Genomic DNA, 17981 nt, shown 5'->3' with positions numbered 1-17981 from the left:
GTGGTGATTCCGAACTCAGACAGCGCTTTGCTTCTTAAAAATAATTTCCTTCGACGAAACCTAGTATTATTACCACTATAGTTTAGTATATTATTCGCCGAGACCAATTAATAGTCTAGCTATTATTACCAGTGTTGTAAATATCGGCCTAGGCGGCCGCCTAGGCGCTAGGCGGTCTGCAACTGATTACGATTAGGGGTGCTTGGTGGAATTTGGTCAATATCGGTCAAACTTAGGCTAGGCGGTCCTCGGCGGTCCTTGACGGTCCTTGGCGGGAAGATTTTAAAAAATTCAAAATTTCAAAATTTCAAATATTACACCAAAATTTACAAAACTTCAAAATTTTAAACTTTTAAATATTCAAATTTTCAAATATTATACCAAATATTTCAAAATTTCTAAATTTTAAAATTTTAAAATTTCAAATACTATTTTTTCTTATGATATATTAAGTTTGGGAAAATGACTCTTGAGGGTAATTAACTTTTGCATTTTTACTCATTTGGTCCCTTTCCTTTTTTTTGTATTCAATATACCATTGAACTTGTTGTTTGCGTTCACCATAACCCTTTTGACCGACTTTTGACATGTGATAGCCGGTCAAAGGGTTATGGTGAACATAAACAACAAGTTCGATGGTATATTGAGTACAACAAAAAGGAAAGGGACCAAATGAGAACGAACTCAACAGGTGGTTACCCTCCTGAGTCATTATCCCCGAAAAGTTAAATGAAATTAAAGTTGCAAAATTATCAAAGACTGCAACCTTCTTTGGCTATAACGTATATGAAGAGCGTTTCAAAGGGGTAACCTCGTTAAAACATGGTCTATGTTATGCTTACTGTGGTTAGCTGTCAACACCTCTTTGCAAAAGGATATGACTGTGTATGAGAGGTATATTTATCAGCATAAACGTTTACCTCAAGGTATATTATGGTGATGTGTCTACAAAAGCAACATGATATTGTGCATATTGATGTTGTATCTTATCCCATGAATTCAATCTTAAAGCTAAGTAAACTCAAAAATCACAGAACTTGTGATTCCACTCGTTTGTAGACTTGTCTAGAATCCATGATACGATAAATCATTTGATTGGAAATGTAAATGTAGTCATGAAATGCGTCTGCTTAGTCAAGATTCCCCTAATAAATATTCAGGTGCATTACAAAGTTATACATGTATGAATAATGTTCTTTCGTGTGTTATGTTTTGAAGAGAAGCAATAATGAATATCATAAAGTCATTAATATCAGTAGGAGATGACGTGATATTTGCTGTAAATGAGTAAAGGGAAAATGAATCAGGAGGGTCACCAACTGTTGCATTTGTTCTCATTTGGTCCCTTTCCTTTTTTTTGTACTCAATATACCATCGAACTTGTTGTTTGTGTTCACCATAACCCTTTGACCGGCTATCACAGGTCAAAAGCCGGTCAAAAGGGTTATGGTGAACACAAACAATAAGTTCGATGGTATATTGAATACAAAAAAAGGAAAGGGACCAAATGAGTACAAAAGCAAAAGTTAATTACCTTCAAGAGTCATTTTCCCATTAAGTTTTGAAATAGTTTTATTAGTAATTTATGGTCCCCGATTAATCCCCGCCAAACCGATTAGTCGCTTGACCCCAGTCGACCGTCGAGCTACCGCCGAGCGATTTTTCCAACCTTGATTATTACTATTATATAAGCGTTAAAAAAATACTTATATAACCCATAATAATAGCTCAAGTACGTATTATAAGTTCCTAATAACGTTACTATAATTAAATAAAAGCTATATTAAAAATAGCGTAGACGTAGCTCACTTAAAACGGGTTTTATAGAAAATCGGGCTTTGCTTGAAGCAGCGTTCCCGAGCCGAAAAGCTCTTCTTCTCAGAGCCGTCAAGCACTCCGGGGCTTCCGCCTCGTGCTAGGGAGGTTCCCTAGGCTTTTCGGGGGGTTTCAGGGCTAGAGAGAGGTTCTAGAGAGAGAGTAAAGAGAAGAAAGAATGGGAAATGTGTGAAGAAAATGAGGGTGTGAGAGGTTCTATTTATAGGGTGAAAAATGGCTGAACTTGGTGCCACATGTCACCATCTAGTGGCAAGACTTGGGGAGAAAGCAATGGCCAAGATTGTGCCACATCACCCATTTTCGCACAGCACACTTCCGACTTCTAAAATCCGTAACTTTCACATACGACCTCCGTTTTTGACGTTCTTTATATCCACGCGTAGGTAAAAATAAGATATACAACTTTCATTTTGACTCCGTCGGCGAATTCTCGACCGATCTTAAATTTAACAGTACGAGGAGATTATGCTGTTAAATGTCCGTGTAAAATTCATAACTTCTACATACGGACTCTGTTTCCGTCTGTCTTTTTACCGTTGAGTTCCTATTAATGAGATCTTCAATTCTCATTTAGGTCGCGTAGGCCAAAAACCGCTCGATCTAAAATTCGAGTTTCGGGCTGTGCACTGCTAAGCCAAATCTTAGAAAATTCATAACTTCCTCATACGAAGTCAGATTTGGGCGTTTTTTTTTGTATGTTCTCGGTTTAACGTATACTACAACTTTTGTTTAGATTTCTAAGGCTAAAAAGTCCTCCATCGTAAATTCACTATTTACGTCTCCCGGTGTCGTGCCGGTTTTGCGATAAAACTTCGACGGACCATAACTTCTTCGTTATAACTCGGATTTCAACGTTCTTTATATGTACGGAACCCTTGAGACGTATTATAAAACTTGGTTAAGATTATTTATTCTAAATAATCTTTTGTCAAAAAGTCGTTTTCGACCCCTATTATCTCTAAATTGACTAGCTCGGATCTACGGGCGTTACAATTATCTCCCCCTTAGGATGATTACGTCCCGGAATCATCAACGAAACAGGGCTCACATGATGACTCCATATGTTATCTCTTCATCCTAAGTAATAACCGTAACTTTGATGTTTCTTTGAACGAATATCTAACTCTTAGACTCCTTGACTATAGGTGGTGCCCGATCTTGCACCTGTTCCCTATCTCGCATTAGACTCCAAATTATGACCTTCAAGTCACAATCTCGATCCTTACTGGAGACTCCTTCTTCTTCTTGACAAACTTAAGAATAAATTCTTTGATTTCTATAACAGATTGACGTGCCTCGTTCTAACGACCTCTCGTCGTATGTTGCAATGCTTAGACTCATGTCTCTTAGAATCAAATTCCAGAACAAACTCTACCTTCCTTCATGATCTAATGTGATTTAATCACATCCTGGCACGTAGTACTTCTAACTACAAGTTTCTTACAACGATCACAACTGCTTTGACTATCTTTTACTTCAATCTTCTGGCTTAAGTCGAATGCTACATCAAACTTGGTTCTCTGAACTACGTAACATACTCGTCTTAGTCGGACTCAATTCGATATGACCACTAGGGTCGGAATAACAACAATCTTCTTAATCATTACCAAAACAATGGTAACAACATACTTGAATAAAATGGTATCAATTACTAGCTTCTTGGTAACCTTGTGACTTTCCCTGATCCAAGTGTGAGTCTTGTGCTTCCGGTAGTATAGGCCTCTACTACCATTCACACCTACTCATACTCGTTCCAAGTATTGTCCCCCAGTTTATCCAAGTCACCATACAAGAAAATCACACAATCATTCAACACATCAGATAACAAAAAGAAGGTTTATATTATTCCTTGAAACAATTACATAGGCGTTTAAGTTCACCCTATATTATGCCTCTAATAGGCTACACCACACCATACTATCTACATGACTACTTCGTGACTTGCTCTTCGGATATCTGTCCTCACTACTGATTCCTTGTATTGTTAGATGCTTCGTTAAGGATGCTTTTTGGCTTCGGAGGTGCATCCGCTCTTGCTGCTTCATTTTTCTTCGGACGGTCCCTAGATAAATGCCCTTCTTTGTTACATCCGTAGCACACCCTCTTTTTGGATGCACACTTGCTGGCGTAATGCCCTGTCTTTCCACATTTATAGCAAGTCACCTCCTCATCGTGTCTCTCATAGTGCTTCAGTGGTACATTTGGCGTCGTAGCTCTCATCGGGCAATCTTGCTTGAAGTGTCCCTCTCCACTACACTTAAGGCAAACTTCCTCCTTGGTTGAGCATTTGTGGGCATAGTGACTATTCTTCCCGCATTTGAAGCAAGTTACTTCCTTAGGGCATCTCCCGTTGTGTTTCCTTCCATACTTGTTACACCATTTTGCTTCACCCCTTCCTCCTCCAGACTGTGAGAACATGTTGTTCCCGTTGGACCTTAAAGATCCCTCAAATTTCCTCTTCTTGCCAACTCCAACCCAGACGGATGCCTTAAGAGTGGGTGTCTGGCGTACTGGCACAATAAGTTCGTCCTTATTTTGTTGAAGTAATCGTCTTGTCTCTTCCATCTGACGATCCAACATCATCTGCACCATTGCTTGCACTCTTGCCATCGTGATTGGCTTAGGTGTGGCTGCTACCTCTGGTGCACGCTCAATCACTTGTGGCTTAGGCTGCGGGTTACTATCTTCGAATCCGCTTTGAATGTTCATCATGTCGATCTATACATCGAATTTAGACGTTCGGTGTTGAGTGACGAGAATTAAGATATGAAAGATTTTATTTACGATTGACGTATAACTCTCCCTATTACTCCGAAAAGTTACATGTCAGTTCTAATACCGTAATTAAACGTTTAGAAATCTGAGCACATAAAATTTCCAGATCTGGTCGGCAACAGACCATAGATCCGATCAGACATTTAGCATCATAAACCATCATAAATCATTTAGCACATAAAAGCAATTATAGGCATCTTCCCTAAATGAGCTAGTGCTCGTGTCTATTCAGGTGCACTTCCTAAAATATATTAGACACACTCCTCACGATCATCGCTTAGCATTCTAAGTTTAAGTCTAGAAATAAATCCTTATTCCTAGTTCGCTTAAACTAATGCTCTGATACCAACTGTGACATCCCCATTTTCTCGGCTAGAAAAGACCGATTTTGTTTATGCTTTATAAAAATCAGAGTACTTCTTTTAATAAAAATGTTGCGGAATTTGTTCCCAGAAAAACATGATAAATACATTATCAAAGCATTTCCGAAGAAATGTATTTTTATTCCTTTTAAAACCTTGGGATGTCATTGTCAATACAGAAACATAAGCATCATACATTTATTTACACTAGTGATCTTCATCTCTTTTAAATCTCTCAGTGTAAAGTGGCTTCGTATCGACACCTGTGATACAAATAAGCTTGAGTGGGTCAGGTTGGGAAACCTGGTGAGTACATAGGGTTTTCAACCCACAATAATATAATTATTATGTTTAAACATCAAACAATCAGCCCAATTACCCATCCCCATTATATTCCTTTCTCTTAAGAATCTACCCTAAGAGTCATCTATCCTGCATTCGTTTATTCTGAAGTCCATTGCTTCCAGGGTTTATATGATAGGCACTAAGTCCATAGCTGCCAATGCTTGTTCGTAAAACACCAATTCCATAGCTGCTAAAGTTCATTCATCGGGTACTAAATCCATAGCTACCGGTGTTCAGCTAATAGGTACTACATCCATAGCTACCAACGTTTATTTAACAGGTACTAAGTCCATAGCTACCAATGTTTATTCTATAGGCACTAAGTCCATAGCTGCCGATGTTATTTGTTAGGCACTAAGTCTATAGCTGCCAATATTCACTCATATCATCTTTCATCATTCATCTACCCATGTTTTACACAACATATTTGTAGATATAAAATACATATACATTTTAAATTATTTAAAACATGTATAAAATCGTTCATCCAACATAGAAAGAAAGTATTCAAATAATATGCACACATACCACGTAATTTATATAAAATACTTCATATCTATGTGTAAGATGAAAGTAACTATGCACTCACTTGAAAAGGTGGTGATTCCGAACTCAGACAGCGCTTCGCTTCTTAAAAATAATTTCATTCGACGAAACCTAGTATTATTACCACTGGAGTTTAGTATATTATTCGCCGAGACTAATTAATAGTCTAGCTATTATTACTATTATATAAGCGTTAAAAAAATACTTATATAACCCATAATAATAGCCCAAGTACGTATTATAAGTTCCTAATAACGTTACTATAATTAAATAAAAGCTATATTAAAAATAGCGTAGACGTAGCTCACTTACAACGGGTTTTATAGAAAACCGGGCTTTGCTTGGAGCAGCGTTCCCGAGACGAAAAGCTCTTCTTCTCGGAGCCGTCGAGCACTCCGGGGCTTCCGCCTCGTGCTAGGGAGGTTCCCTAGGCTTTTCGGGGGGGTTTCGGGGCTAGAGAGAGTAAATAGAGAGAGTAAAGAGAAGAAAGAATGGGAAATGTGTGAAGAAAATGAGGGTGGGAGAGGTTCTATTTATAGGGTGAAAAATGGCTGAACTTGGTGCCACATGTCACCATCTAGTGGCAAGACATGGAGAGAAAGCAATGGCCAAGATTGTGCCACATCACCCATTTTCGCACAGCACACTTCCGACTTCTAAAATCCGTAACTTTCACATACGTCCTCCATTTTTGACGTTCTTTATATCCAGGCGTAGGTAAAAAAAGATCTACAACTTTCATTTTGACTCTGTCGGCGAATTCTCGACCGATCTTAAATTTAACAGTACGAGGAGATTATATTGTTAAATGTCCGCGTAAAATTCATAACTTCTACATACGGACTTTGTTTCCCTCTGTCTTTTTACCGTTGAGTTCCTATTAATGAGATATTCAATTCTCATTTAGGTCGCGTAGGCCAAAAACCGCTCGATCTAAAATTCGAGTTTCGGGTTGTGCACTGCTAAGCCAAATCTTAGAAAATTCATAACTTCCTCATACGAAGTCAGATTTGGGCGTTCTTTTTTTGTATGTTCTTGGTTTAACGTATACTACAACTTTTGTTTAGATTTATAAGACTAAAAAGTCCTCCATCGTAAATTCACTATTTACGTCTCCCGGTGTCGTGCCGGTTTTGCCATAAAACTTCGACGGACCATAACTTCTTCGTTATAACTCGGATTTCAACGTTCTTTATATGTACGGAACCCTTGAGACGTATTCTACAACTTGGTTAAGATTATTTATTCTAAATAATCGTTTGTCAAAAAGTCGTTTTCGACCCCTATTATCTCTAAATTGACTAGCCCGGATCTACGGGCGTTACACTTTAGACTAGTTGGACTTGGGCCTTGATGGGCTCTCTGGATAAAGAGTATTTTGGGCCAGTTTTGGTATTGAGTCTTTAAATGAGATCCGATTAGGGAGTTGGGCCCAATTTGTAAAATTGGGCATACAATGGGCCTTATATATATGTGGACTTATAGATCATGGATTTGGCATTGGGCCTTGGCCCAAATTAGGGAAAAGGGAAAATGGACTATGATTAGTTGAAGGACTCTTGGTCAAGATTAGTATTCCCATTTATTGACTTAATATTCGTTATTTTGGATAGTTCAGGATTTTTGGTGAGTCAACGATTCGGGAGTTCGATTTATCAGTTGAGATCAACATTGCGAGGTGAGTTGTCCTCACTATACTAAGGGGTCTAAGGCACCAAGGCCGGCCCATTGGATTTGATATCCCAGTAGTTGATGACGTGTTGAGTATGAGATAGTTATACATGCTAGTTTGCTATGCCAGTTAGGTAGATCTGTAGGACTACCTGTGTTACTGTTTGATTATCTGTATGTGCAATTAGTTGTATATGTAGACATGTTGTGTGGGTAGGGTTGAGGTTGCCCTGCCTCGTGCAGTGACCAACAAACCCTGGAGTATGCCAGATATGAGCTGAGAGCCGGGAAGACATACCAGACTCGTACTGAGGACTCATTAGCATATCAGATACGAGCTGAGGACCAAGTGGTATGCTAGACTCGTACTGAGGGCAGATCAGTTATGTTTCAGTTTTAGGACTGAAGGGGGAAAGCCAGTCATAATCTGTGGGCTCGAAAGCAAACCAGACTTATGTTGTGGTCTCGGAGGCAAGCCATATGTGAGTTGTGGGCCTGGAAGGCAAGCCAGGCTCACACTATGGTCCCAGAGGCTAATCCAGTCTGTAGAGCTGTGGACCCATTACATGTTGTTATTATATGTATTGTTTGTTATGTATATATTAGGGGAACTCACTAAGCTTCGGGCTTATAGTTTCAGTTTTGGTTTCAGGTACCTCAGATGATCGCGGGAAGGTAAAGGCGTGATCGTACAGCTCCTCACATTTTATGACTATGTTTTTGGGATACTCTGATATAGAACTATTTTGAAAACAAATTTGTAATAACTGTTGGTTTCTAAATGTCTTAAAAAAAGTTTAAATTTGGCTTGATTTTTATAGATGTTACAAGTTGGTATCAGAGCCTTTGTTTGAGTGAATTGGAGGAACACTCGTGTGAATCCAGTCTCAAACTATGGAAAATATTTTCAAGATTATTTTTTTAAAATGGTTTTCAAAAATAATAAAAAGAGGATGCAGAGGGTACGATCAGCCGATGCCAGAAAGTAGACCCCAAAATACCATGCAGTTATTTGATTATGTGATATGTTAGAACAGTATGCTAGTACTAGGCTAGGGATCTTCAGGAATTGCATGATAGAATTGTCTGATTGTATGATGCCTGATAGCCTAAGTTTTTTCCTTATATGAGATTGACATCATTACTGTAGTTACTTAGTGTATGCATCACGACCGTACATAATTAAGATCTTATAGCCTGAGAATGTTTGGTTTGGCCTTATTTCCTGTTCTTGTTTGATGAAGGGCTTAGGGTAGGATCAAGTATTCGAAAGTCTATAGGGTCCAACGTTATGTATGGTTAGCATACACGAGTGTTGCAGGGTTGGTGGAAGTTTCATGGATGAATGGGTTGTTTGGGATGAGTCCGCCGGTTATGAGATATTTAGCCTTCCTCTAGGATTGAGGATTGAGCGCATGCCATGCTTATGTATATTTTTAGGGCGTTGTGATGATACTTGAGACAAATACTTGAGATATTTAGCCGATTTCATACTCCCTCTCCCTCATTCTTTGCTTGTGATGTTTGTGACTCCATTAGAAGTGCAACGCTTGGGGCACTAGGCTTTCGAAGGTCAAGGAATTGAAGTGAGGATTACTTGTTACTACTAGCTAACAAGAAAGGTATTCTTCTAAACCCTAATATGTATAGATTTCGATTAGATATAGTAGATCTAGGGTTTTTGCTTTGGTAAATTAATTTGTATGTATAACTTGAGAAAAACCTAGATCCAAAGCAATTAATGTTGCATGTACACATATGAATGTTGTAATGCTCAAAACCCATCACATACAACTTCACTTCAACTCCCAATCCTTGCACTATAAATCAATTCTTTCTTATGTACAATGCACGATTTGCATTCTCAGATCTCGCTACCACTGTTTTTCCTTTTTGCGTTTATGTTTTCGAATTACGATTGAGAGACTAGGAGAAGAAAACAAAGTATTGTTTCTTCTATAAACTGTTTTGTATTGTTGGGAAGAGGAAAATACATTAAAAAAAATCAAACCAAATTTGTTTATTGACTTTGAGGCTATGGTTTTATATTCTGTTTATAAACTTTTTTATTAGTAACTAAAAAGTGTTGTTTATGAATTTTCTATCAAATGTGTAATGTATAATATAGTCATATATCTTAACTATCTTTTTTTAAATATAATCTATATTAGTTATTTTGATTTGTTATTTAATTGAGAATTTTTTAAGTTTACTGTATTAACATAGGTAGTATTATTTCATTCAATTTTTCGTAAATTATATATTTTGTATTATTTTATTGATTTAGCTATTGCTTTATATATATATATATATATATATATATATATATATATATATATATATATATATATATAGGTTCAAGTATTCTAACTAATTATTGTGTAGATGTAGGAATCAGTGTGACCCAATTATTTCAAAACCTAAATAAGGTAAATTTTTAATGTTATCTATTAATTAATTTTAGTAATTAAATAAATATTTAATTAACCCCTTTAATTTAGGCAAGATAGTTTAAGAATTTAAAACCCTAACCGACCATACAAAACACATCTCGTTCTTCTTCCTGCGTCTCATACCTCACCGTCGTTCTCTCTCTCTCTCTCTCTCTCTTTCTGGTTTCAAAGGTCTCGATTTGCTTCAAATCAACGGAACAACAAAAGTCGAGATTTGGTTTTTCTACATTCCAATTGCCACATGATCAATGTTGGAGGGATTTAAACTTCCGAATAATTTTAGTCGCTAAAGCGAAGAATGTTATTTGTTGGAGTGGAAAGCAATTCAAGGTAAGCAAACAATTTATTCCCTAGCAATCTTAATTCCATCAATTTTATGTGTAATCACAATTTTATGTTTAATTATAAAATGTCATCGAAAACAGAAATTAATCAGTCATTTGACCTTAATTCCCTTTAGTCCTTATGCTTGTTCCTCAATCCTTTTTTTTGATTTATTTGTAGTTGTTTACATTGAGCGAATTAAAATCAGACACAAATTCTTGATTTTAAGTTCATGTTTGTCGGTTGTTTTTTTTGTAAAAGAGAGGGACTAAAGGCACATTTATTTTTAAATAAGAGAATGATAAAATCATTAATTCATAAGTAATTAATTTACATGTTTCATGGTTTGTGCAATTAAAGTTATTAGTTTAGACTCATGTGGTATAATTCTGAATTGATGATTGGTTTGGTTCTAACCATATGATATGCATTCTGTCAGAATTACTAATGTTTGTTTTATTATTTTTCATAAAAAAACATTCTTAGAAAATTTTATTTTTACATAATTTGATTTCGTGGCAGGTATTCTCATAGAATGCGTGAATAGAACATGATGATCAAGGGCTCGAAGGTTGGATGAATGTGTGTGCGGAGGAGATCAATAGTGGTCATCGAAGGTTAGATGATATAGTAATGACTAACTGTATGATGTAATTTTGGTTTAATTAAATGAATATGCTTGACTGGTAATACTAATGAGAAATGCATTTGTTATTCTTTCAGAATGGCTTGAAGAAGTAATAAAAAATTAGAATCAAGTTGATTATTTAGACCATTGAAGAGGATCAAATGTATTTGTTCAATAATTGTATATTTAAGGATGTTATTTAGACTATTATTTTGTAATAATATGTATGAATCTATATTTGCATTTCAATGTTTGAATATATAAGGATCATGTTATATTTCAACTGAAGGTTCAAGAATGTTGTTTCTCTACAAGAAGTTACTTCAATCAAAATATGTACTCTATCAGAATATATTCTGGCACTTTCATAGAATATCGTTCTAACATAACTGAATTTTAAATGAATAAAATCGAGTAAAATTAAAAATTATGTTAGAATTAAAAATGCATAAATTAAAAAAAATAGAATTCAAAATTAAAAGAATCAATATCCTTTAAAATCCGAAATTTTCATTAATTAAACATGTGTTTCTTAATTTAAACATGTGTCTTCTAATTTAAAGATAGGTAAATCATTTACTTAAAATAACTAAACCATTGGTCTACGTTCATACTTCATCCCAACATCCACACAATAATTAATTAGAATACACTAACCTAAGCATATATATATATATATATATATATATATATATATATATATATATATATATATATATATATATATATAATGGCTAGTCAATTTAGAGATAATGAGCATAAAAAAATGAGTTTTTTATGGAAGATTATTTATAAGGAATAATCTTAACCAAGTGGTAGTATATGTTACAAGGGTTCAATACATATAAAGAATGCCGAAATCCGAGTTATAACGAAGAAGTTATGGTCCGTCGAAGTTTTACGGCAAAAACCGGCACGACACCGGGAGACGTAAATAGTGAAATTACGATGGAGGACTTTTTAGCCTTAGTGATCTAAACAAAAGTTTTAGTATACGTTAAACCGAGAACATACAAAAAAAGAACGCCCAAATCTGACTTCGTATGAGGAAGTTATGAATTTTCTAAGATTTGGCTTAGCAGTGCACGACCCGAAACTCGAATTTTAGTTCGAGCGGTTTTTGGCTTACACGACCTAAATGAGAGTTGAAAACTCATTAATAGGAACTCAACGATAAAAGGACAGACGAAAACGGAGTCTGTATGAAGAAGTTACGAATTTTACGCGGACATTTAACAATGTAATCTTCTCATACTATTAAATTTAAAATCGATCGAGAACTAGCCAATGGAGTCAAAAGTAAAAATGTAAATCTTGTCTTTACCTACGCGTGGATATAAAGAACGTCAAAAACGGAGTTCGTATTCGAAAGTTATGAATTTTTAAAGATTGACTGTTTTACTTGCGTCCGGCGCCACGTGTCAGCACCAGACTTCGCATTGGAGCCTACGCAAGGCTCACGACGTGAGCACCCTTTCTCACGACGTGAATCGGCCCAGACAGCCTATAAATAGAGGCGTAAATCACCCCCAAAACTCACACCTTACATACTCTTTCTCTCCCATTACCCCCAAACCCTCTTCCCCCTTCCCTAGCACCTCCTAGGTGTTAGAGGCGAGTCCCGGAGCCCCGGAAGGCTCCGAGAAGAAGAGCTTTCGGCTCGGAAGTTCTGCCCCTGCAGAGCCCGACTCCTAGCCAAACCCCTGGTAAGTGAGATATGCTTACCCTACCTTAAGTATAGCTTATGTTTAAATATAGTAATGTTATTAGGACCTTATAATAAATATATGGGCTATTATTATGAGTTATATAAGAGTGTTACTTAACGCTTATATAATAGTAATAATAGCTAGACTATTAATTAGTCGCAATTAACGTTAGACTAAACCCTAGTGGTATTGATACTAGGTTTTGTCAAGGGAAAATTGTTTTGAGATAACGAAGTGCTGTCCGAGTACCGAGTCACCACCTTACCAGGTGAGTGCATAGTTACTTTCATCTTACACATAGATATGAAGTATTTTATATAAACTACGTGCTATGTGTGCATATTATCTTTATACTTGCTATCTATGTTGGATGAATAATTTTATACGAGTTTTATATGATTTAAACTGTATATGTATTTATATATACATAATATGTTGGGTAAAACATGGGTAGATGAAATATGAGTTGGACGATAAGTTGAGAGGTAATATAGACCATAAGGTAAGGGTGAGAGGTGGACGATGTGAGAAGCCTTTTTCCCAAATGATGTCTCCGTCATCTAGCAGAGTATGGATGACAACCACGGACTATTCTAGACAGTCCAGTGGAACACTAGCAGGCTCGCAACCTGTAGGTGTTGTGAACGATGTGTTCACCCGGTGTACTCTAAACCCTGGCGACCATGCAGATTTGGTGCCTAAACCTTGGCGATCATGCAGACTAGGTGCCTAAACCTTAGCGATCATGCAGATTTGGTGCCTAAACCCTGACGACTATGCAGACGTAGTGCCTAAACCCTGGCGACTATGCGGACTTAGTGCCTGCTGTATAAATCCTGGCGACTATACAAACTTAGTGCCTAAACCCCGGTGACGATGGACTTCGTGCCGATTCCTTAGGATGATCCTTAGGAATGAATGAACGAGGAATAGTTGATTCTTAGGGTAGATCCTTAAGAGTAAAGAAGATAATGGGGATGGGTAATTGGGTTGATTGTTTGATGTTTAAACATAATAATTATATTATTGTGGGTTGAAAACCCTATGTACTCACCAGGTTTCCAAACCTGAACCACTCCAGCTTATTTGTATCACAGGTGTCGATACGAAGCTACTTTACACTGAGAGATTTAAAAGAGATGTAGATCACTAGTGTAAATGAATGTAAGTTCTGTTTATGCTTATGTTTCTGTATTTGTAACACCCGTAAAATTTAAGCCAATTTAAAACTTTTTAAACAATTCAAAACCCATTAGTCATTACAAAATGTTTTCAAAATAGTTTAATATCAGAGTATTCCAGAAACAAAGTCATAAAAAGTGAGGAGCTGTACGATCACGCCTTTGCCTTGCCATGATCCCCTGATGCACCTGAAACAATAAACTGAAACTGTAAGCCCGAAAGCTTAGTGAGTTACCCCCAAAATACCGATACACATACAGTCCACGTAACAACATCAGTAATATCATAACATAACAATTGAACAAAACAACACGTAACGGGTCCACAGCTTTACAGACTGGAATACCCCTGGGCCCACAGTGTGAGTCTGGAATGCCTACAGGGCCCTCAGCTCACATCTGGATTGCCATCGAGCCCTCAGTACGAGTCTGGAATGCCTACTAGGCCCTCAGCTCGAATCTGGAATGCTCCCGAGTCCTCAGTATGAGTCTGGAATACCTACCGGGCCCTCATCTCATATCTGGAATACTATGGGGTTTGTTGGCTACCGCACGGAGCAGTACAACCTCAACCCATCCCACTTAACATGTCGACATGTAACAGATAAATGCACGTACATGTATTCAATCAGTATCACATGTAGGTAGTCCTACAGACCTACCCTCTAGCATATCAAACTAGCATGCATAACCAACTCATACTCAACATAATACAACTACTAGGATATCATATCCAATGGGCCGGCCTTGGTGCGTTAGACCCCTTAGTATAGTGAGGATAACTCACCTGGCACTGCTGAAGTCCCGCAGGTAAAGCTCCCGCTGCTGGTTGACAGATTCCCGAACTGTCAACATCAAACAATACCTAATTAATAATTGAGTTCCAAGCCCAAGGTCCAACTCACACTACCAAAGCCCAAAAGTAAAATAATGGGCCAAAGTCCAACATATGGCCCAATTTTCCAAATTGGGCCCAAGTCCTCACATGGGCCTTATCCTAAAGCCCATCTACTTATTTTGGTCCATTAACTTGTTCTTGGACAATCCATTAATATTCCAATCGCCAAAGCCCAATAGGAAGGCCCAATTCAAGGTCCGAGTGAGATTAGGGCTTTCACATGAAATGATGATTAGGGTTAAGTGTTTCTTACTTAACCCCTTAATGACTTAACCCATTAAGGACTTAATCCATTAATGACAACATTAGCCCCTCCCTTTCCCTTTTCTTTCAAAACAGGTCCATAATTTACTATTTACACCCTCCTCCTGAAATCCTTTACCAATTAAGTCCAAATATTTACTCTTTAACCCCTGCTTTCATAAATTCATTTATATTAGGCCTAAATAATACCAAATAGCCCCCTCTTATAAAATCTTTTCAAAATAAGCCCCTTAATTACACTTTAACCCCCGAAACTAACATCCTGATAATTATTATTTGATTTTTGGTCTACGATAATATAAAATAATAATAAAATTACTTCTCAGGGTCCCGGTTTATTATTTAATTTTTGTATTTTAAATGGGACGTTACAGTATTGACGATGACATCCCAATGTTTTAAAAGGAATAAAAATACATTTCTTCGGAAATGCTTTGATAACACATTTATCACGTTTTTCTGGGAACAAATTTCGCAACATTTTTATTAAGAGAAGTACTTTGATATTTATAAAACATAAACAAAATCGGTCTAGTGAAAATGAGGATGTCACAATATATATATATATATATATATATATATATATATATATATATATATATATATATTGGCGACTAGTATAGAAATAACATTAACACTGATTTTATTTTATGAAGAACAAGTTACATAATAACATTGATTATCAATTTTTACTCGTAACTTAGAGAAAAATTGTATTTTAAAGTTGGTATTGAACATATTATAAATCACTTTCAAAGTAAAGGTAAATCACACCTACCTGACCACCAAAACCGAACTGGGCCCAAAATGATTTTTTTTCCTTATTTTAATATTGATCGATATTCACCACATAGGCGCATACTCTATTTATTTTTTCAAGATCCGCCACCGGTTAAAACTGCTAACCATCATACTTGTTCAAAATCGAAATTAACTGCTAATTAACTGCCACTCAGTAAATTAGATTAGAAAATAATATTAATTCAAATCAATTTTCTAAACTATATATATATATATATATATATATATATATATATATATATATATATATATATATATATATATATATATATATATATATATTCATGATTAATCTCTTACAAGGTGGATAAAGGAAGTTATATATATATATATAAACTCCCTAGGTTCATTACATATACAAGGGGTTTGGATATGCATTCTTTGTTACGTATGATTTGTGAACATGCTCTCGAGTAGGGATGAGCGTTATGCTTATTCGGTTCTCGGCTTTTTCGGTCCAAGTTACCTAAATAAAAGCTTATTTGGTTCTAAATACCCGCCCCAGAATTGAAAAGTCATTTATTTTTAATCCTAGTAATTTTGGATATGGTTAAAAACTTAAGATTCATATTTTAGTTTGGGTGTTGAATGTTTAATGTTTAACTTATATACTTATATATGGATTTTTTTTGGGTTTAATGTTTAGTATTTAATATGTTGCTTCATAAGTATATCTCGAGATTTTGGTGTTTGGATTTTATATTCTATCTTAAAAATAGTTAATTCTTGTTTACAATAAATTTTAATCAACAAATTTGTTTCTTTAGAAGTTTTGTTATGGAATCGTAAGCTACAAAAGTAATAAAAAGTACAGTGTTTATAATCATATTGTAAATGTTATTCGGGTTAATCATAATACGGTTTATTTGGTTCTTTTCAGTTATATTAGGCCGTTAATCATATTGTGAATGTTATTCGAGTAATAAGCGACCCAGACCAATTAATACCCACCCGAACCGAACCCGTATTAGGTTAATCGGTATGAGTTTCGGTTCCACCAATTACTTCAGTTTGGTGGTTGTCGAGGCCAACAAAATTAATAACCCTAAATCTTTTACACTAAAATAGTGTATAGTGGTAAAAGGATCGTATCCACGGAGATTGGTTCAATTTTATAACTCTATGATAATCTTGTTGTACAAATACTTGTAAAACTAAAATAAAATAAAATTGGGGGATTTTGATCTTTTTGAAATACTTAAATTAAAACTAGAATTAAACTAGAACTTAAATGAACGATTTGGCAAAAATAAGGATTTGATGTGAAATCAATAAGATAAAGATGGTTGACTTTGGACTTTCATTACTTGAACATTTGGTTAATTAATCATGAGAATACCAAGGTGCAATACTTGTGTTTATAATCTAACTTGGCTATGACAATTTATAAGCATAACTTGCCTCAACTCTTATTTTGTATTAAAATGACTAGAGAAGATCATAACACATTTCCTAAATCAAAGTCACAAAACTAATGAAGCATGTAATTTTGTGAAAATCAATTAGCTTTAGGTTTTAAGAATCACCAAGTCCAAAAAGTAATCTATTGCTTTCATTACTACTATAGAGAAAATATTTTCCTAGTCTAAATGAAATGAAAACAAACATTTAAACTAATTGTTGCTTGTTAAATTTAATACCCATTACTTAGCCAAGAATTTAACCAGCAAAAATAACATTCACATATCAATATTCATGACTAGAGATATATAAACATGAAGGAAGTTTTCATAGAAAATATAATCATAGATATTGAACACAAGTTCATGTAGTTCTTCAAAATAACCAAAACATTCAAGCAATTACATCCAAGTCAACCAAATGGTAAATCTAGCCTATCATGGCTAAGATTAAAGAAAAACAAGAGAGATTAGAGATACCAAACATTGTTCAAGATGAAAGATGAAAGAAATCCACAAATCTTCAAATCTTCTTAGAGAGTAAAATGTGTTGTTCTTCCATGTGTTTTCTTTCCTTCTTGCTTCAAAACTCCAGTAAAAGTCGTCAAAAATCGGAATCAAAAGTCCCCCAAAAGCATTCCACCAACCTTCCCAAAATAGAGTCAAAGTCAAAAATCCGGATTCTTCACAGTGCGATCCACGCAGACCGCGTGGATTCTGGGCCATTTGGCCCATTTGATTGGCTTTCTAGTTTTGCTCATTTATTTCTTGGTCCAGCCCACAAGTAA

The sequence above is a fragment of the Lactuca virosa genome, chromosome 3, assembly GCF_052849685.1.
Source record: "Lactuca virosa cultivar CGN04683 chromosome 3, Lactuca_virosa_CGN04683_v6, whole genome shotgun sequence".
NCBI classification, from domain to species: domain Eukaryota; kingdom Viridiplantae; phylum Streptophyta; class Magnoliopsida; order Asterales; family Asteraceae; genus Lactuca; species Lactuca virosa.
The sequence above is the reverse complement of the archived record's forward strand: the minus strand, read 5'-3'. Positions refer to the sequence as shown.